Below are 22,980 nucleotides of genomic sequence, written 5' to 3'. Positions count from 1 at the left end.
CTATTCACATTCTGGTGAAAGTAGGTAGTGTGGATAGTTTGTTACACTATGTACAAAGAGGGGTCCATAAGAATGGAGTATAAATGAACCCCTCGTTTAGGCCATCTGGGTACAGTGTTTTCAGCGTGTATATCCACCTACATTCAACTTGCATTAAATGGCGGTCCCAGTCACCCTTCCTTGGTCCCCGTCTCACATGTTCGATACCACAAAAGGTTAATGATGTTAGATCGCCATCATGGGCTACATTGACGTGTTTCGCCACAGGTAGGTCTTTACTGTTTCTAATGGACCCTATGTGCTCAAGGATCCGTGTTTTGAGTTGTCAGTGATTTTGCCCACGTATCTCTTGCCACATTTACATGAGATCAAGTAAATCACCCCGGTTGTGAGGCAATTTATATAATCCCTAATGTAATATGTTTTGGATTTTGGGCCCAAAAAGGTCTTAGTTCTGGGCATATAGGTACACGCCTTACATCTGCCACACGGAAAGGAACCAATGGGTTTGGTGTCCCCTAGCCAAGTTCTTGGTGGGTCACCACGATAGTGACTATGCACTAGAGAGTCTTGGAGGTTGCGGGCTCTTCTACAAGTCATGGTGGGATTCTCCTTGAGTACAGGCATACCCCGCTTTAAGGACACTCACTTTAAGTACACTCGCGAGTAAGTACATATCGTCCTATAGTCAAACAGCAGCTCACGCATGCGCCTGTCAGCACGTCCTGAACAGCAAAGTTGAACTCCCTACCTGCACCGAAGCTGTGCGCAAGCGGGGAGACTATAGAGCCTGTTACAAATGCGTTATTTACATCAGTTATGCACGTATATGACGATTGCCGTACAGTACATGTATGGATAAGTGGGAAAAAAGGGAGTGCTTCACTTTAAGTACATTTTCGCTTTACATACATGCTCCGGTCCCATTGCGTACGTTAATGTGGGGTATGCCTGTACTTGTTTAAGGTCCCCATCTTCCATTAGAACATGCCAATGCTTGGAGAAAATGTTCCTGATATTGCTCCATTGGTTGTTATATGTACCAATGTACCTACAGTAATGATGTGTTTGTCAGTATCATGATTTGGTCTTTGCCCTGTCACTAGCAATTGTTCTCTTGACACTTTTCTAGCCTTTTGATAGGCCTTTTTGATGGACCCCTTGCTATATCCTCTTTGCAGAAAGCGTGTGGTCATATCTGTAGCTTTATGATCAAACTCCTCTATATTGGAACAGTTCCGCCGTAATCTTTGGAACTGTCCAATAGGGATGCTATTTACCATGTACCTGGGATGGTGGCTGTCCGCCACCAGAAGGCTATTGGTGGATGTCGCCTTCCGAAAGATCGTCGTTTCTAAGGTCCCGTCATGTTTCTTGCTTATGGTTAAGTCTAGAAAGTTGATCTTGTGTCTATCTACTTCATAAGTAAGTTTCAGGTTATGGTTATTGTTATTAAGGACCCTAATGAATTCATCAAGAACTGTCTCTGTTCCACTCCACAACAGTATAACGTCGTCTATATAGCGGGCCCACAGAACTATGTGGCCCGTATATTTATCCAGGGCCTCGCTGAAGACCACGGTTTCCTCCCACCAGCCTAGATATAGATTGGCGTAGGTGGGAGCACATGTGGTCCCCATCGCGGTGCCCTGGATCTGGTGGTATATTTTTTCATCAAACAAAAAGAAGTTCTTAGTAAGTTCAAAGTGTAGTAGCTGTAAAGTGAATTCATTATGTAATTCAAAATTCCTTCCCCTTGATCGCAGGAAATGTGATACAGACTGCATAGCATATTGATGTGGAATACTGGTATACAGTCCCTCAACATCAAGGCCCACCAATAGAGTATCTTGCTCTACTGCGATCCCCTCCAGTCTTAATAACACATCCTTAGTATCCCTAAGGAAGGAGGGAAGTGAATTAACAAATGAATGTAGTACCACGTCCAGGTACTGACTGGCGTGAGATGTTAAATTACCAATTCCCGAAACAATAGGTCTCCCCGGGGGGAGGGGGTGATCAACCTTTGTGTAGTTTGGGTAAATGGTAGAATGTCGCTAATTGAGGATTAACAATAAATAGGAAATCAAATTCTTGTTTAGAGAGAACATTATTCGACAGTCCTTCTGATAAGATGTTTTTTAGCTCTATGGAGAAGGCCAGGGTCGGGTCATTAGGTACGATCTTATAGCATGTGGCCTCACTTAGAAGGCGGATACATTCATGCTGGTATGCCCCTTTGTCGAGGATTACAATATTCCCCCCTTTATCTGAGGGCTTGATGACAATAGATGTATCACTCTAAATCCTTAAGGGCTATGCGTTCTAAGTTAGACAGATTGCTAGGGCCAGTGTATTGGGATAGTTTCTCAATGTCTGCTGTGACCAGTTTCGAGAAAACATCCACATTGGTACTGGTCTCTATGGGAGGAGTAAATTTAGACTAATTTCTAAAGTCAGTGAATGGTCCCTTGCCAGGTTCTCTATCATTTTCTTCCAAGAAGCTGTTCATAGCTCTCAGACAGGAAAAGTCTGCTACATCAAAGTTTTCTAGTGGCGTGTTACGATATTGATGTCTATTTCGTCTTGCAAAAAATTTGTGTAGTAACAATTTGCGTGTAAATAAATGTACATCTTTAATGCATCCAAACGTATCTAGATGGTTCGTGGGTGAAAAAGATAGGCCTTTTGACAGGATGCTAGTGTGTGCAGGACTGAGGGTTTTGCTCGAGAGATTGACTACTTGCGTCGTCTTCTCCGTGATCTCCTGGCCTGGTCTCCCCAGGGTCTCTGTCCCCGGTAACCCCATACCTCCCTGTCCCTTAGATAGGCCTCCCTGTCCCCGCCTGGTTTTCCTCTTACGGGTTGGTCTATTGGTAAGCTGGTCTCTTCTAAAAAACAGTCAGGGTTATTGGGGGTAGGGTGACAATCTCTCCCAGTCCGGCTGGTGGAAGGATTTGGTTCACTGTCACTAGCTGATGTTTCCCACTCTGCCTCAGACTCATATGTAGGACCTTTGGAGGTATTGGTTTTTACATTTTTGTATTTGAATACTTTGCCCTCTTTGAAATCAGTGAAATCCCTAATAAATTTATTTTGTTTCCTGCTTTTGATTTCTGATGTTAATTTGTCAATGTTAGTTTTTAGGCGTTTTTTTGTTTTTCAAATTCTGAATCGACACACCATTTGTGTTTTTCTGCAAGATGTACATCAATTTCCTCGTTTACTTTGAGTAGTACCTTTCCGTCATGCTCAATTAAGAGTTTCATGAGGTCAGTAGAAAATTTAATAAGTATACTCTCCCAGGCCTTAATGAATGTCTCTTCAAGATGATTATGTGAAGGAGGTAAGTACACTCTTAGACCTCTAGGGACCAAGTCAGATGCTACATATTTTTCTAAACTTGTGATTTCCCACCGCAATCTTTTTTGTTGTTTATATGATTTATTTAGTTTGGAGAAGTACCCCTTAATATCATCTGTAGTGGTTTCTATAGTGGGTATCTTCTCCAAAGAAAATACACTGGATGCCTCATTATTGCAGTCACGGAAGTCTGATCTGGATGATAAAAAGCCACTCATGACGGTGAAAAAACAGATGTAGATAGTGCAGGATAACTGGTAGGTATAGGTCTGATAGTTCAAACTAGTCCCACAGGGAGCTGATAGGCGGAAAAAAGAACAAGCTTCTGCCAATAGATTTAAAAACACACAAATGCTTATCGCTCTCCAAACTATTCGGGTTATAATATAATTAACTCATGGTGCATAGGGTATGACTAGCATGAACACAACAATCCAAAAGGGGTATGAGCCCCCAATGGAACAAGATACCCAGGACTGCACTCACGAGAAATAAATTTAGAGGGACTACACAATATGTCCCAGGCCAATAGCCCAGTGCTATGCAACGCAAAACAAAAAAGTTTTATTATATACAATGGGGGACAACATCAGGGGGTGTGGGATAAAGGGGAGAAGTGTGTTAAAAGTATGGTAGGTGGTGACCAGGACAGAGAAAGGTCTCATATGTATCAGGTATATTCAATATATAAAGCAAAAATTGCCGTACCCCTAGTATGTATAACACTTGGGGGAATACCTGATACTAGGCTCAATTGACCAGAAAGACTGACAAGGTGTACTTTCAGGATGCTGCAATCAGCTACAGTTACTCAGTATAGTGTGACACTAATGGTATACACTGTTGCTAGAAGTGTCCAAGATTGGAACAAAGGTAGCAAAAATAGTGTACACTTGTACATCTGTTGTCAGCAGGTGACTCTGATGTTAGCGGGAGACGTATTAAATGCATAAAACAGGATATTCCATTAATCCCCTAATAGGGAGCCGCTTTCAACTATAACCACCCGCAGATGCAGTACCTAATACTTTGAGAAACACTACATGTCAGGCAGTATAACCGGCATAATGAACAAGCAAGTCAGAGACAATATCTGATACTACCCGTTCCGCCGAGTGGATGTCAGGTAACGCGGTACACCGGAGCTCCTGGCATCCTCCTGGTCGCCACCACCTACGTCAAAGGAATGACGTCACATAAAACCGACGGGCCGTTTCGCATAGGAGACTATGCTTCGTCAGGGCTAAAGTGGTAAGGAGACTCACTTCACTGATTCCTTAAGTACCCGTTTGCATAATGGGAAGTGGGTGGTCCCCTGGTGATTAACTCCTTGTCAGCCTCCTATTACGGATACTTAGTGTATTGTGATCCTCACAAGGAGGTTTCAACAGACTTCAAAGTTTTGCTGCACTGTACAGTATGGACATCGCAGATCGCTGCAAAATCTATAATCAAAATGAATAATGTGGGAAAGAACCGTGTTTTACAACAGACCCCCAGGTATCTAGCACATAATTACATAAATAAATGGTATAGCAAACTGAATGTGATCTTATTGTGTCAGTTTGAATGTGAGGATGGTTTGAGTGTGGTATATCGGGTGCTGAATCAATTCATGCTGAGAGGTGGATGTTGGATAAATAGCGTGGAAGTGTGAACCCCTATATAGAACCAAGAAATCAGTATGATTCCTTTAGAGTATGCGACTCCATTATGAACCATAATAGAATCCTGGATCTCATACAGCGAACAATTCACACTGATGTGAATAGGTGTAATAGATAATTGCTATTCGTCATGTGCGTGGAGGTATTCATATTTGTGGAGTGTAAGTAGTGTAGGAGTGTAGACCCCTACATGGAACCACCTCTAAAAGTCAATGTGGTTCCAAAAGAGTATATGACTCCATTAAAAAATATAAATCCCTGGATCCCATACACCGAGCAATTCAACAGATCCCCAAATATTATGCATGTAATGTCTGACATAAATGTGGCATGGCAAACCCAAAAAGGATCTTCTTCTGTCAGTTTGGTTGGAGTACAGTGTACAGAGGGTTGGAACATATAAATACATATAGGGAGGTGCAGGTTGGGTAAGAACCCCTATGTGGAATCACCTCTAAAAATCAAAATGATTCCTATAGTGTACAGTAGAGGAAACGTTTATTCTAACATTTGCTGTAAACTAGCCGGGTTACATTCTGGGTATGTGCTGGGTATGTGCTGAGTATGTTCTGGGCTAGTTTGAGGCACGTTTAAGGCATTTCTGCATTGACTAACGACCCATAGGTTTAACACAGCAGGGATCCCTGTTCAGTTTGAATGGGACTGCCAGGGACCCCGCTGTTAATCTGATAGGCCATTAATCAATGCAGAAATGCTGGGGCTAGTTTAAGGAAAGTTTAAGGCATGTATTCATAATGTACCTGGGTGTTTCCTGTTTTTTTTGGGGAATTGCCACTGGTTTTTGTTCGAATAAGAGTTGCCTCTACTGTATATGACTCTATTACGAATTGTAATATAAACCTAGATCCCACACCGCGGACAATTCACACTGATGTGAATAGATGTAGTCGATAATTACTATTCATCATGTACATAGAGGGTTACACATTGATGGAGTGTGAATGGTGTAGGAGTGTAAACCCCTACGTGGAACCACCTCTAGAAGTCAATATGATTCCAAAAGAGTATATGACTCCATTAAAAATAGATCCCCAGATCCCATACAGCGAGCTATTCACATTCTGGTGAAAGTAGGTAGTGTGGATAGTTTGTTACACTATGTACAAAGAAGGGTTCATAAGAATGGAGTATAAATGAACCCATCGTTTAGGCCATCTGGGTACAGGGTTTTCAGCGTGTATATCCACCTACATTCAACTTGCATTAAATGGCGGTCCCAGTCACCCTTCCTTGGTCCCCGTCTCACATGTTCGATACCACAAAAGGTTAATGATGTTAGATCGCCATCATGGGCTACATTGACGTGTTTCGCCACAGGTAGGTCTTTACTGTTTCTAATGGACCCTATGTGCTCAAGGATCCGTGTTTTGAGTTGTCTGTGGGTTTTGCCCACGTATCTCTTGCCACATTTACATGAGATCAAGTAAATCACCCCGGTTGTGAGGCAATTTATATAATCCCTAATGTAATATGTTTTGGATTTTGGGCCCAAAAAGGTCTTAGTTCTGGGCATATAGGTACACGCCTTACATCTGCCACACGGAAAGGAACCAATGGGTTTGGTGTCCCCTAGTCAAGTTCTTGGTTGGTCCCCACAATAGTGACTATGCACTAGAGTGTCTTGGAGGTTGCGGGCTCTTCTACAAGTCATGGTGGGATTCTCCTTGAGTACTTGTTTAAGGTCCCCATCTTCCATTAGAGCATGCCAATGCTTGGAGAAAATGTTCCTGATATTGCTCCATTGGTTGTTATATGTACCAATGTACCTAATGATGTGTTTGTCAGTATCATGATTTGGTCTTTGCCCTGTCACTAGCAATTGTTCTCTTGACACTTTTCTAGCCTTTTGATAGGCCTTTTTGACGGACCCCTTGCTATATCCTCTTTGCAGAAAGCGTGTGGTCATATCTGTAGCTTGATGATCAAACTCCTCTATATTGGAACAGTTCCGCCGTAATCTTTGGAACTGTCCGATAGGGATGCTATTTACCATATACCTGGGATGGTGCCTGTCCGCCACCAGAAGGCTATTGGTGGATGTCACCTTCCGAAAGATCGTCGTATCTAAGGTCCCATCATGTTTCTTACTTATGGTTAAGTCTAGAAAGTTGATCTTGTGTCTATCTACTTCATAAGTAAGTTTCAGGTTATGGTTATTGTTATTAAGGACCCTAATGAATTCACCAAGAACTGTCTCTGTTCCACTCCACAACAGTATAACGTCATCTATATAGCGGGCCCACAGAACTATGTGGCCCGTATATTTATCCAGGGCCTCGCTGAAGACTACGGTTTCCTCCCACCAGCCTAGATATAGATTGGCGTAGGTGGGAGCTCATGTGGTCCCCATCGCGGTGCCCTGGATCTGGTGGTATATTTTTTGATCAAACAAAAATAAGTTCTTAGTAAGTACAAAGTGTAGTAGCTGTAAAGTGAATTCATTATGTAATTCAAAATTCCTTCCCCTTGATCGCAGGAAATGTGATACAGACTGCATAGCATATTGATGTGGAATACTGGTATACAGTCCCTCAACATCAAGGCCCACCAATAGAGTATCTTGCTCTACTGCGATCCCCTCCAGTCTTAATAACACATCCTTAGTATCCCTAAGGAAGGAGGGAAGTGAATTAACAAATGAATGTAGTACCACGTCCAGGTACTGACTGACGTGAGATGTTAAATTACCAATTCCCGAAACAATAGGTCTCCCCGGGGGGGTGGGGGGGATCAACCTTTGTGTAGTTTGGGTAAATGGTAGAATGTCGCTAATTGAGGATTAGCAATAAATAGGAAATCAAATTCTTGTTTAGAGATAACATTATTCGACAGTCCTTCTGATAAGATGTTTTTTAGCTCTATGGAGAAGGCCAGGGTCGGGTCATTAGGTAGGATCGTATAGCATGTGGCGTCACTTAGAAGGTGGATACATTCATGCTGGTATGCCCCTTTGTCGAGGATTACAATATTCCCCCCTTTATCTGAGGGCTTGATGACAATAGATGTATGAATCCTTAAGGGCTATGCGTTCTAAGTTAGACAGATTGCTAGGGCCAGTGTATTGGGATAGTTTCTCAATGTCTGCTGTGACCAGTTTTGAGAAAACATCCACATTGGTACTGGTCTCTATGGGCGGAGTAAATTTAGACTGATTTCTAAAGTCAGTGAATGGTCCCTTGCCAGGTTCTCTATCATTTTCTTCCAAGAGGCTGTTCATAGCTCTCAGACAGGAAAAGTCTGCTACATCAAAGTTTTCTAGTGGTGTGTTACGATATTGATGTCTATTTCGTCTTGCAAAAAATTTGAGTAGTAACAATTTGCGTGTAAATAAATGTACATCTTTAATGCATCCAAACGTATCTAGATGGTTCGTGGGTGAAAAAGATAGGCCTTTTGACAGGATGCTAGTGTGTGCAGGACTGAGGGTTTTGCTCAAGAGATTGACTACTTGCGTCATCTTCTCCGTGATCTCCTGGACAGGTCTCCCCAGGGTCTCTGTCCCCGGTAACGCCATACCTCCCTGTCCCTTAGATAGGCCTCCCTGTCCCCGCCTGGTTTTCCTCTTATGGGTTGGTCTATTGGTAGGCTGGTCTCTTCTAAAAAACAGTCGGGGTTATTTGGGGTAGGGTGACCATCTCTCCCAGTTCGGCTGGTGGAAGGATTTGGTTCACTGTCACTAGCTGATGTTTCCCACTCTGCCTCAGACTCATATGTAGGACCTTTGGAGGTATTGGTTTTTACATTTTTGTATTTGAATACTTTTCCCTCTTTGAAATCAGTGAAATCCCTAATAAATTTATTTTGTTTCCTGCTTTTGATTTCTGATGTTAACTTGTCAATGTTAGTTTTTAGGCGTTTTTCTAGATTTTCAAATTCTGAATCGACACACCATTTGTGTTTTTCTGCAAGAAGTACATCAATTTCCTCGTTTACTTTGAGTAGTCTCTTTCCGTCATGCTCAATTAAGAGTTTCATGAGGTCAGTAGAACATTTAATAAGTATACTCTCCCAGGCCTTAATGAATGTCTCTTCAAGATGATTATGTGAAGGAGGTAAGTACACTCTTAGACCTCTAGGGACCAAGTCAGATGCAACATATTTTTCTAAACTTGTGATTTCCCACCACAATCTTTTTTGTTGTTTATATGATTTATTTAGTTTGGAGAAGTACCCCTTAATATCATCTGTAGTGGTTTCTATAGTGGGTATCTTCTCCAAAGAAAATACACTGGAAGCCTCATTATTCCAGTCACTGAAGTCTGATCTGGATGAGAAAAAGCCACTCATGACGGTGAAAAAACAGATGTAGATAGTGCAGGATAACTGGTAGGTATAGGTCTGATAGTTCAAACTAGTCCCACAGGGAGCTGATAGGCGGAAAGAAGAACAAGCTTCTGCCAATAGATTTACAAACACACAAATGCTTATCGCTCTCCAAACTATTCGGGTTATAATATAATTAACTCATGGTGCATAGGGTATGACTAGCATGAACACAACAATCCAAAAGGGGTATGATCCCCCAATGGAACAAGAAACCCAGGGCTGCACTCACGAGAAATACATTTAGAGGGACTACACAATACAGTATGTCCCAGGCCAATAGCCCAGTGCTACGCAACGCAAAACAAAAATGTTTTATTATATACAATGGGGGACAACATCAGGGGGTGTGGGATAAAGGGGAGAAGTATGTTAAAAGTATGGTAGGTGGTGACCAGGACAGAGAAAGGTCTCATATGTATCAGGTATATTCAATATATAGGGCTAAAATTGCCGTACCCCTAGTATGTATAACACTTGGGGGAATACCTGATACCAGGCTCAATTGACCAGAAAGACTGACAAGGTGTACTTTCAGGATGCTGCAATCAGCTAGAGTTACTCAGTATAGTGTGACACTAATGGTATACACTGTTGCTAGAAGTATCCAAGATTTGAACAAAGGTAGCAAAAATCGTGTACACTTGTACATCTGTTGTCAGCAGGTGACTCTGATGTTAGCGGGAGACGTATTAAATGCATAAAACAGGATATTCCATTAATCCCCTAATAGGGAGCCGCTTTCATCTATAACCACCCGCAGATGCAGTACCTAATACTTTGAGAAACACTACATGTCAGGCAGTATAACCGGCATAATGAACAAGCAAGTCAGAGACAATATCTGATACTACCCGTTCCTCCGAGTGGATGTCAGGTAACGCGGTACACCGGAGCTCCTGGCATCCTCCTGGTCGCCACCACCTACGTCAAAGGAATGACGTCACATAAAACCGACGGGCCGTTTCTCATAGGAGACTATGCTTCGTCAGGGCTGAAGTGGTAAGGAGACTCACTTCACTGATTCCTTAAGTACCCGTTTGCATAATGGGAAGTGGGTGGTCCCCTGGTGATTAATTCCTTGTCAGCCTCCTATTACGGATACTTAGTGTATTGTGATCCTCACAAGGAGGTTTCAACAGACTTCATAGTTTTGCTGCACTGTATGGACATCGCAGATCGCTGCAAAATCTATAATCAAAATGAATAATGTGGGAAAGAACCGTGTTTTACAACAGACCCCCAGGTACTGTATTTAGCACATAATTACATAAATAAATGGTATAGCAAACTGAATGTGATCTTATTGTGTCAGTTTGAATGTGAGCATGGTTTGAGTGTGGTATATCGGGTGCTGAATCAATTCATGCTGAGAGGTGGATGTTGGATAAATAGCGTGGAAGTGTGAACCCCTATATAGAACCAAGAAATCAGTATGATTCCTTTAGAGTATGCGACTCCATTATGAACCATAATAGAATCCTGGATCTCATACAGCGAACAATTCACACTGATGTGAATAGGTGTAATAGATAATTGCTATTCGTCATGTGCGTGGAGGTATTCATATTTGTGGAGTGTAAGTAGTGTAGGAGTGTAGACCCCTACATGGACCACCTCTAAAAGTCAATGTGGATCCAAAAGAGTATATGACTACATTAAAAAATATAAATCCCTGGATCCCATACACCGAGCTATTCAACAGATCCCCAAATATTATGCATGTAATGTCTGACATAAATGTGGCATGGCAAACCCAAAAAGGATCTTCTTCTGTCAGTTTGGTTGGAGTACAGTGTACAGAGGGCTGGAACATATAAATACATATAGGGAGGTGGAGGTAGGGTAAGAACCCCTATGTGGAATCACCTCTAAAAATAAAAATGATTCCTATAGTGTATATGACTCTATTACGAATTGTAGTATAAACCTAGATCCCATACCGTGGACAATTCAAACTGATGTGAATAGATGTAGTCGATAATAACTATTCATCATGTACATAGAGGGTTACACATTGAAGGAGTGTGAATAGTGTAGGAGTGTAAACCCCTATGTGAAACCACCTATTAAAGTCAATATCGATAAATATACGGGCCACATAGTTCTGTGGGCCCGCTATATAGACGACGTTATACTGTTATGAAGTGGAACAGAGACAGTTCTTGGTGAATTCATTAGGGTCCTTAATAACAATAACCATAACCTGAAACATACTAATGAAGTAGATAGACACAAGATCAACTTTCTAGACTTAACCATAAGTAAGAAACATGACGGGACCATAGAAACGACGATCTTTTGGAAGGCGACATCCACCAATAGCCTTCTGGTGGCGGACAGCCACCATCCCAGGTACATGGTAAATAGCATCCCTATCGGAAAGTTCCAAAGATTTTGGCAGAACTGTTCCGATATAGAGGAGTTTGATCATCAAGCTACAGGTATGACCACACGCTTTCTGCAAAGTGGATATAGCAAGGGGTCCATCAAAAAGGCCTATCAAAAGGCTAGAAAAGTGTCAAGAGAACAATTGCTAGTGACAGGGCAAAGACCAAATCATGATACTGACAAACACATCATTAGGTACATTGGTACATATAACAACCAATGGAGCAATATCAGGAACATTTTCTCAAAGCATTGGCATGTTCTAATGGAAGATGGGGACCTTAAACAAGTACTCAAGGAGATTTCCATCATGACTTGTAGAAGAGCCCGCAACCTCCAAGACACTCTAGTGCATAGTCACTATTGTGGGGACCAACCAAGAACTTGGCTAGGGGACACCAAACCCATTGGTTCCTTTCCGTGTGGCAGATGTAAGGCGTGTACCTATATGCCCAGAACTAAGACCTTTTTGGGCCCAAAATCCAAAACATATTACATTAGGGATTATATAAATTGCCTCACAACCGGGGTGATTTACTTGATCTCATGTAAATGTGGCAAGAGATACGTGGGCAAAACCCACAGACAACTCAAAACACGGATCCTTGAGCACATAGGGTCCATTAGAAACAGTAAAGACCTACCTGTGGCGAAACACGTCAATGTAGCCCATGATGGCGATCTAACATCATTAACCTTTTGTGGTATCGAACATGTGAGACGGGGACCAAGGAAGGGTGACTGGGACCGCCATTTAATGCAAGTTGAATGTAGGTGGATATACATGCTGAAAACCCTGTACCCAGATGGCCTAAACGAGGGGTTCATTTATACTCCTTTCTTATGAACCCCTCTTTGTACATAATGTAACAAACTATCCACACTACATACTTTCACCAGAATGTGAATAGCTCGCTGTATGGGATCTGGGGATCTATTTTTAATGGAGTCATATACTCTTTTGGAATCATATTGACTTCTAGAGATGGTTCCACCTCTAGGGGTTTACACTCCTACACCATTCACACTCCATCAATGTGTAACCCTCTATGTACATGATGAATAGTAATTATCGACTACATTTATTCACATCAGTGTGAATTGTCCGCGGTATGGGATCTAGGTTTATACTACAATTCGTAATAGAGTCATATACACTACAGGAATAATTTTGATTTTTAGAGGTGATTACACATAGGGGTTCTTACCCTACCTCCACCTCCCTATATGTATTTATATGTTCCAGCCCTCTGTACACTGTACTCCAACCAAACTGACAGAAGAAGATCCTTTTTGGGTTTGCCATGCCACATTTATGTCAGACATTACATGCATAATATTTGGGGATCTGTTGAATAGCTCGGTGTATGGGATCCAGGGATTTATATTTTTTAATGTAGTCATATACTCTTTTGGAATGTAGAGAAGCAAGGAGCACAGCTGGGTTGAAAATCTGCAGGAAGGTTCCTGTAGAAAAAATGAATGAAGGGCACAACTCCGTTCTAAAACTGAGGGTGGTTTATTTAATAAGTGCACAGGGACAGAAACACAGCCCACACACCGACATGTTTCGTCCCACGGGACTTTATCAAGGTGTATCACATAACACAACCTCCTTACCTTTAATAGCCCCAGTTCGCGCCAAAATCGCCCGATTGGGTACACTGCGCATGCGCGCCAGTGACGCGTCGCATCTCCGTGACACCGCCCCCCCTCTGGCACAAGTCCTGGAGAGTAGAGACCACGTCACTGAGATGCGTCCGTTTCCACCGTGGAACGCATGCCAGCTGGGCTCCCATCGGATAGAGGCGGAAGGGGGTTAACAAATACATTTTTTTACATTTTTTTACACAACAACTTTATTAGTTAAAAAAAGAAGACAAACACATTTAGCCCAGAGCTGAACATTGCAAAACCCGCAATGATAGTTCAGCATAGGGGTACAATAAAAAAGAGAGAAGTGCTCACATTTGATAACCTATGATAAATAAAGAAAAAAAGAAGAGGATGTTTTAGCAATCCAAGAACTATAATTGGACTTTAATCATGTTGAATGGGACTATATTATAATCTTAGTATATAAGTAGTATAAGTATACCTACAAAGAGTACCATAATATGATAACTATAATACTATCAAGCCATATCTAATCAATAAACTTGAATTGTACTTTTGAAGTCCAAATATAGACTGATTTTATGTGATTGACTGTGTAAGGTAATTTTATATGGAAGAAAAAACTTTTTTATTTTATTATCAATTAAAAGAATATATTTTTTATGCATATTTATTTTCTCTTATTCATAACCCATATAAAGATGGTACAGAAGGACATGGAACATGGATTCCCCCATCAAGACATATGCTAATATTTAAACAAATGATCGATGTATATTAGCATCATAAAGAACCCTCCTCCACTATAAAAAGTGGGAGAGGTCCCAATCAATATTCATGCCGTGAGGCATCCTGGTTCTTAATGTGAAGATCCAGAATGCCTCACGTTGGTCAAGCTTCTTGACTCTGTCACCCCCTCTGGGTGACAGCTGAATGGACTCAATACCTTGAAATTTAAAGTTTTTTAATCCACCTTTGCTGCAGTTGGTGAAATGTTTGGGGACAGGGTGGTCCAGGTTCCCTTTAGAGATCAATCGGATATGCTCCATAATTCGCACTTTGAGGTTCCTAATGGTTCTTCCAACATATTGGCCACCGCACCCGCAAGTGATGAGGTAGACAATATATGTGGAGTTGCAGTTGATAAATGATCTAGTGGCATGAGATTTTCCAGTTTGACTGGATACACATTTGTTTGATTTATTAATGTATCCACAAATTTTGCATTTCCCACAGGGGAAAGAACCATTAGGAACTGTATTGCAATGTACCTTTTTAGAGGAAAAGAGACTTGGGGTAAGAGAATTCGCAACCGTCTTGGCCTTCCTATAAACAACATTTGGACCTGCAGTAATATATTGTTTTAATATGGGGTCCAAGGAGAGTACCGACCAATGTTTTTTAAGAATAAATCTGACTTGTTCAGCTTGGGAGCTAAATGAGGTAATAAACAGGGGTGTGTCATTAAATCTTAAGCCTCTTTTAGAGCGGTGGAATAGTTCTGATCTATTGGTGGACGAGACCTCCTGAATGGCCCTTTTTAAATCATCTGGTTTGTAGCCCCGTTGTACAAAACGATCAAACAGTTCTTTTACACGTTCATTATAATCTTCCTCATTGGAACAATTACGTCGTAAGCGAATGAATTGGCCCTTTGGGATACCTTTAAGGAGGGGCCCTGGGTGACAGCTGTTGGCACGTAAAAAGGTATTACGTGAGTTAGGTTTGCGATAAATGTCGGATTGGATAGATAAATTCATGTCAATGTATAGGTATAAATCTAAGTAGTGAATGTGATGGTGATTATATGTGTACGTGAAATTGAGATTATAAACATTAGTATTTAAAGTGTTAATAAAAGATAAAAGTGAAGTGACATCACCCTCCCAAATGAAAATAAGATCATCGATGAAACGTTTGTAAAAGAAAATGTGCTCCCTGAATTTGTTCCCATCTCCAAACACGTGGACAGACTCCCACCACCCCATAAAGAGGTTGGCGTAACTGGGAGCGAAGCTTGTTCCCATGGCTGTACCACGTGTTTGGAGATAGTGAACCCCATCAAACAAAAAATAATTGTGCGTTAACAAAAAGTGAATGGAATCTAATAAAAACGTTATCTGTGCTGGTGATATGTCTGTGCGTGAAAGAAAGTGACCAACAGCTGACAGTCCGTATTTATGTGTAATCATTGTGTACAAGGACGTCACGTCCAGTGTGACCCAGATCATATTAGGTTTCCATACAATTTGATCAATATATGTCAGGAGGTCTCCACTATCAAGTATGAAAGAGGGCAGAGATTTCACAATGGGTTGTAAGAACCGATCGACATAGCGTGAAACACCATCCCCCAAAGATCCAATACTGGATATTATGGGCCTCCCCGGAGGGTGGATCAGAGTTTTGTGAATCTTTGGGAGATGGTGAAACACTGCAACAGTCGGGGTAGCATTAAATAAGAATTCTCTCTCATTTTCATCAAGAACACATAACATGGTTCCTTCATCAAGGAGTGATTTTAATTCTCCCTGAAATCTCTTAGTGGGGTCTGTTGTTAGTACAGCATAGGAACAAGTATCACAGAGCTGTCTCAAGGCCTCCCTGTGATAGTCATCCCTATGCTGCACCACTACCGCTCCCCCCTTGTCCGCATTCTTAATAATCAGATTTTTGTTCTTCTTTAGTTCATCTAGTGCAATACTTTCACCTCTAGTGAGATTATCTTTGTAATGCGTATAACGCGGGGTATCAAAAGAAAAGCCCGATGATACCAGATGATTTAAAAAGGGCCATTCAGGAGGTCTCGTCCACCAATAGATCAGAACTATTCCACCGCTCTAAAAGAGGCTTAAGATTTAATGACACACCCCTGTTTATTACCTCATTTAGCTCCCAAGCTGAACAAGTCAGATTTATTCTTAAAAAACATTGGTCGGTACTCTCCTTGGACCCCATATTAAAACAATATATTACTGCAGGTCCAAATGTTGTTTATAGGAAGGCCAAGACGGTTGCGAATTCTCTTACCCCAAGTCTCTTTTCCTCTAAAAAGGTACATTGCAATACAGTTCCTAATGGTTCTTTCCCCTGTGGGAAATGCAAAATTTGTGGATACATTAATAAATCAAACAAATGTGTATCCAGTCAAACTGGAAAATCTCATGCCACTAGATCATTTATCAACTGCAACTCCACATATATTGTCTACCTCATCACTTGCGGGTGCGGTGGCCAATATGTTGGAAGAACCATTAGGAACCTCAAAGTGCGAATTATGGAGCATATCCGATTGATCTCTAAAGGGAACCTGGACCACCCTGTCCCCAAACATTTCACCAACTGCAGCAAAGGTGGATTAAAAAACTTTAAATTTCAAGGTATTGAGTCCATTCAGCTGTCACCCAGAGGGGGTGACAGAGTCAAGAAGCTTGACCAACGTGAGGCATTCTGGATCTTCACATTAAGAACCAGGATGCCTCACGGCATGAATATTGATTGGGACCTCTCCCACTTTTTATAGTGGAGGAGGGTTCTTTATGATGCTAATATACATCGATCATTTGTTTAAATATTAGCATATGTCTTGATGGGGGAATCCATGTTCCATGTCCTTCTGTACCATCTTTATATGGGTTATGAATAAGAGAAAATAAATATGCATAAAAAATATATTCTTTTAATTGATAATAAAATAAAAAAGTTTTTTCTTCCATATAAAATTACCTTACACAGTCAATCACATAAAATCAGTCTATATTTGGACTTCAAAAGTACAATTCAAGTTTATTGATTAGATATGGCTTGATAGTATTATAGTTATCATATTATGGTACTCTTTGTAGGTATACTTATACTACTTATATACTAAGATTATAATATAGTCCCATTCAACATGATTAAAGTCCAATTATAGTTCTTGGATTGCTAAAACATCCTCTTCTTTTTTTCTTTATTTATCATAGGTTATCAAATGTGAGCACTTCTCTCTTTTTTATTGTACCCCTATGCTGAACTATCATTGCGGGTTTTGCAATGTTCAGCTCTGGGCTAAATGTGTTTGTCTTCTTTTTTTAACTAATAAAGTTGTTGTGTAAAAAAATGTAAAAAAATGTATTTGTTAACCCCCTTCCGCCTCTATCCGATGGGAGCCCAGCTGGCATGCGTTCCACGGTGGAAACGGACGCATCTCAGTGACGTGGTCTCTACTCTCCAGGACTTGTGCCAGAGGGGGGGCGGTGTCACGGAGATGCGACGCGTCACTGGCGCGCATGCGCAGTGTACCCAATCGGGCGATTTTGGCGCGAACTGGGGCTATTAAAGGTAAGGAGGTTGTGTTATGTGATACACCTTGATAAAGTCCCGTGGGACGAAACATGTCGGTGTGTGGGCTGTGTTTCTGTCCCTGTGCACTTATTAAATAAACCACCCTCAGTTTTAGAACGGAGTTGTGCCCTTCATTCATTTTTTCTACAGGAACCTTCCTGCAGATTTTCAACCCAGCTGTGCTCCTTGCTTCTCTACATTCTGGTTCCTTCTATCAGGACTGCACGCAGTGGAACTTCACCTGGATGGATGACGTATTCCTATACACTTAATGGAAAGGTAATGGGCATTAGCCCTCATTTATTGTTACCTTGGTCCCTATTTAGGGAAGTGTATATATTAAGGGGGGTAAGCAGGGTAAACCATATCTGCGGTAGTCGTGCTGACTGACCGCTAGGTCCCATGTATATGTCCCCCCTTAACTCTGCATTATACAATGATGGAATGATTTATTGAAGTTCCCATCTATCTATATGTTGATATACAGCTTGTGAGTCCATACACGTGTATGAGCGTCAATCTTCACGTATATACATGTTGGATCCTATCGGATGATTGCTCTACTGTGTGACTCGACATATTTTTTATAAAAAAAAGGGCAACTCCTATCAAACTGCAGGGTTGGATACTCATATTTTTTATTGAGTTTTGTACTGGTTTATGGTGGTAATACCCACAGAATATTCCTCTATATATTTAAATACCAGTGCAATCTATTGTTCAGTATGGAGACGGAGGATGGTACAGAGGACACTTTACAGGACTCTAATAATACAGACTTTGTGTTTAATTACCTTGACTATGGTGTGAGAACAAAGAAAGCACAGAGATTGTTTGATGATAATGCAGAGGTGGAATGTGAGGACCTCTCGGATTTGCATGATTACTTCTTGAGGCTGGAAAAACTATTGATTGTTGATACAAGACTTTGGTGGGACATTATCTCCCTTGAAAACTATGCAAGAGTCAAACGTATCCCTAGGGGACTCAGAATCAAGAAATCCCCCACTTTTGGTTTTCCTAGTCAAGAGTTCGAAAATGACTGGAAAACCATTCTGAATGAATGCTCATTCAAACTCATTGACCTTATCTTAAGACTCAAAAAAAAAAAGAAAAATCAGGGATACGAAAGGAGATTAAATGCTTGCAAACAAAACTGTCCAAATTTTCAAAAATGGAGGGCTTCAAAGAAAGTGACAAAAAGCTGGCCCTGTTTATTAAGGAGGCAGAGAAGGAAATAATGGGAAAGAAAGATGTAAAGTTCTCACGTGATAAAATGGACTATGAGAAAAAGCAAGTTTACTCATGGGAAAGAATAGCACAGCCAAGAAGAGGGAGTAGGGACCAGCAGTCTGGCTTCTCTACACCTGGTAGGTCCAGAAGCAATTCCTGGTCACAAAAATCAATCTTGAAGAAAACTTCTTCACCTAATGAGGTTCAAAATGTTGAGTCTGAGTTGTCATACTCAGATAATGCCAGTCACTCTGTTTCATTTTTTTCACAACAAGGAAATAATTTTCCCTATCAGGAGAGGCCTAAAGAGCAACGCCAGCAGGGAGCAAGGTCTCGCTATGAACAACCAACTGGGACATCAGAGGCCCACTATGACGGTCCCTCAACGAGCTATCCGTCAAAAAACGAAAAGCGACGAGAAGGGGGAAGAGGAAATCAAGGAAAAGGAGCACCACACAAGCGGAAAAAGAACTTTTGAATGGTGTTATTAATCTATCAAACGTTGAACTTTCCTCAGATGAACTTTCTCTTCTAACGAAAGGGTTAAAGTTCGCACCAGAGTGTAAATTCAATATTTTTGATACTGTAATTGACTTACATAAGTTTATTCGAAAATGCACCTTAAAAAAGTTCTATGACGCTAGAAGTTCTAATACTACTGTTCCAAATATTCAGAATGTTGAAGATGTTAGTAACCCCTTTTTATCCTTTAAGGAACATTATACCATCCAAGACTTGGAAGAACTGGGGGGTGATTCGGTGGAAGAGTACGACCCAGATAACTTCCTGGGGAGAAGACCATCTGGTCTCAAGAAAAGGTCCCTGTTTTTTCCCACATTTATGAAAGGGAAATACCTATCTACTTTTGAGAGCCTAGTAGAGAGGGACCTTATGCTTCTAGAAAAGGGCTTTTCTTTTGATACCCCGCGTTATACGCATTACAAAGATAATCTCACTAGAGGTGAAAGTATTGCACTAGATGAACTAAAGAAGAACAAAAATCTGATTATTAAGAATGCGGACAAGGGGGGAGCGGTAGTGGTGCAGCATAGGGATGACTATCACAGGGAGGCCTTGAGACAGCTCTGTGATACTTGTTCCTATGCTGTACTAACAACAGACCCCACTAAGAGATTTCAGGGAGAATTAAAATCACTCCTTGATGAAGGAACCATGTTATGTGTTCTTGATGAAAATGAGAGAGAATTCTTATTTAATGCTACCCCGACTGTTGCAGTGTTTCACCATCTCCCAAAGATTCACAAAACTCTGATCCACCCTCCGGGGAGGCCCATAATATCCAGTATTGGATCTTTGGGGGATGGTGTTTCACGCTATGTCGATCGGTTCTTACAACCCATTGTGAAATCTCTGCCCTCTTTCATACTTGATAGTGGAGACCTCCTGACATATATTGATCAAATTGTATGGAAACCTAATATGATCTGGGTCACACTGGACGTGACGTCCTTGTACACAATGATTACACATAAATACGGACTGTCAGCTGTTGGTCACTTTCTTTCACGCACAGACATATCACCAGCACAGATAACGTTTTTATTAGATTCCATTCACTTTTTGTTAACGCACAATTATTTTTTGTTTGATGGGGTTCACTATCTCCAAACACGTGGTACAGCCATGGGAACAAGCTTCGCTCCCAGTTACGCCAACCTCTTTATGGGGTGGTGGGAGTCTGTCCACGTGTTTGGAGATGGGAACAAATTCAGGGAGCACATTTTCTTTTACAAACGTTTCATCGATGATCTTATTTTCATTTGGGAGGGTGATGTCACTTCACTTTTATCTTTTATTAACACTTTAAATACTAATGTTTATAATCTCAATTTCACGTACACATATAATCACCATCACATTCACTACTTAGATTTATACCTATACATTGACATGAATTTATCTATCCAATCCGACATTTATCGCAAACCTAACTCACGTAATACCTTTTTACGTGCCAACAGCTGTCACCCAGGGCCCCTCCTTAAAGGTATCCCAAAGGGCCAATTCATTCGCTTACGACGTAATTGTTCCAATGAGGAAGATTATAATGAACGTGTAAAAGAACTGTTTGATCGTTTTGTACAACGGGGCTACAAACCAGATGATTTAAAAAGGGCCATTCAGGAGGTCTCGTCCACCAATAGATCAGAACTATTCCACCGCTCTAAAAGAGGCTTAAGATTTAATGACACACCCCTGTTTATTACCTCATTTAGCTCCCAAGCTGAACAAGTCAGATTTATTCTTAAAAAACATTGGTCGGTACTCTCCTTGGACCCCATATTAAAACAATATATTACTGCAGGTCCAAATGTTGTTTATAGGAAGGCCAAGACGGTTGCGAATTCTCTTACCCCAAGTCTCTTTTCCTCTAAAAAGGTACATTGCAATACAGTTCCTAATGGTTCTTTCCCCTGTGGGAAATGCAAAATTTGTGGATACATTAATAAATCAAACAAATGTGTATCCAGTCAAACTGGAAAATCTCATGCCACTAGATCATTTATCAACTGCAACTCCACATATATTGTCTACCTCATCACTTGCGGGTGCGGTGGCCAATATGTTGGAAGAACCATTAGGAACCTCAAAGTGCGAATTATGGAGCATATCCGATTGATCTCTAAAGGGAACCTGGACCACCCTGTCCCCAAACATTTCACCAACTGCAGCAAAGGTGGATTAAAAAACTTTAAATTTCAAGGTATTGAGTCCATTCAGCTGTCACCCAGAGGGGGTGACAGAGTCAAGAAGCTTGACCAACGTGAGGCATTCTGGATCTTCACATTAAGAACCAGGATGCCTCACGGCATGAATATTGATTGGGACCTCTCCCACTTTTTATAGTGGAGGAGGGTTCTTTATGATGCTAATATACATCGATCATTTGTTTAAATATTAGCATATGTCTTGATGGGGGAATCCATGTTCCATGTCCTTCTGTACCATCTTTATATGGGTTATGAATAAGAGAAAATAAATATGCATAAAAAATATATTCTTTTAATTGATAATAAAATAAAAAAGTTTTTTCTTCCATATAAAATTACCTTACACAGTCAATCACATAAAATCAGTCTATATTTGGACTTCAAAAGTACAATTCAAGTTTATTGATTAGATATGGCTTGATAGTATTATAGTTATCATATTATGGTACTCTTTGTAGGTATACTTATACTACTTATATACTAAGATTATAATATAGTCCCATTCAACATGATTAAAGTCCAATTATAGTTCTTGGATTGCTAAAACATCCTCTTCTTTTTTTCTTTATTTATCATAGGTTATCAAATGTGAGCACTTCTCTCTTTTTTATTGTACCCCTATGCTGAACTATCATTGCGGGTTTTGCAATGTTCAGCTCTGGGCTAAATGTGTTTGTCTTCTTTTTTTAACTAATAAAGTTGTTGTGTAAAAAAATGTAAAAAAATGTATTTGTTAACCCCCTTCCGCCTCTATCCGATGGGAGCCCAGCTGGCATGCGTTCCACGGTGGAAACGGACGCATCTCAGTGACGTGGTCTCTACTCTCCAGGACTTGTGCCAGAGGGGGGGCGGTGTCACGGAGATGCGACGCGTCACTGGCGCGCATGCGCAGTGTACCCAATCGGGCGATTTTGGCGCGAACTGGGGCTATTAAAGGTAAGGAGGTTGTGTTATGTGATACACCTTGATAAAGTCCCGTGGGACGAAACATGTCGGTGTGTGGGCTGTGTTTCTGTCCCTGTGCACTTATTAAATAAACCACCCTCAGTTTTAGAACGGAGTTGTGCCCTTCATTCATTTTTTCTACAGGAACCTTCCTGCAGATTTTCAACCCAGCTGTGCTCCTTGCTTCTCTACATTCTGGTTCCTTCTATCAGGACTGCACGCAGTGGAACTTCACCTGGATGGATGACGTATTCCTATACACTTAATGGAAAGGTAATGGGCATTAGCCCTCATTTATTGTTACCTTGGTCCCTATTTAGGGAAGTGTATATATTAAGGGGGGTAAGCAGGGTAAACCATAT

Source organism: Ascaphus truei, chromosome 1 (assembly GCF_040206685.1).
Source record: "Ascaphus truei isolate aAscTru1 chromosome 1, aAscTru1.hap1, whole genome shotgun sequence".
In the NCBI taxonomy this organism is placed as follows: domain Eukaryota; kingdom Metazoa; phylum Chordata; class Amphibia; order Anura; family Ascaphidae; genus Ascaphus; species Ascaphus truei.
The sequence above is the reverse complement of the archived record's forward strand: the minus strand, read 5'-3'. Positions refer to the sequence as shown.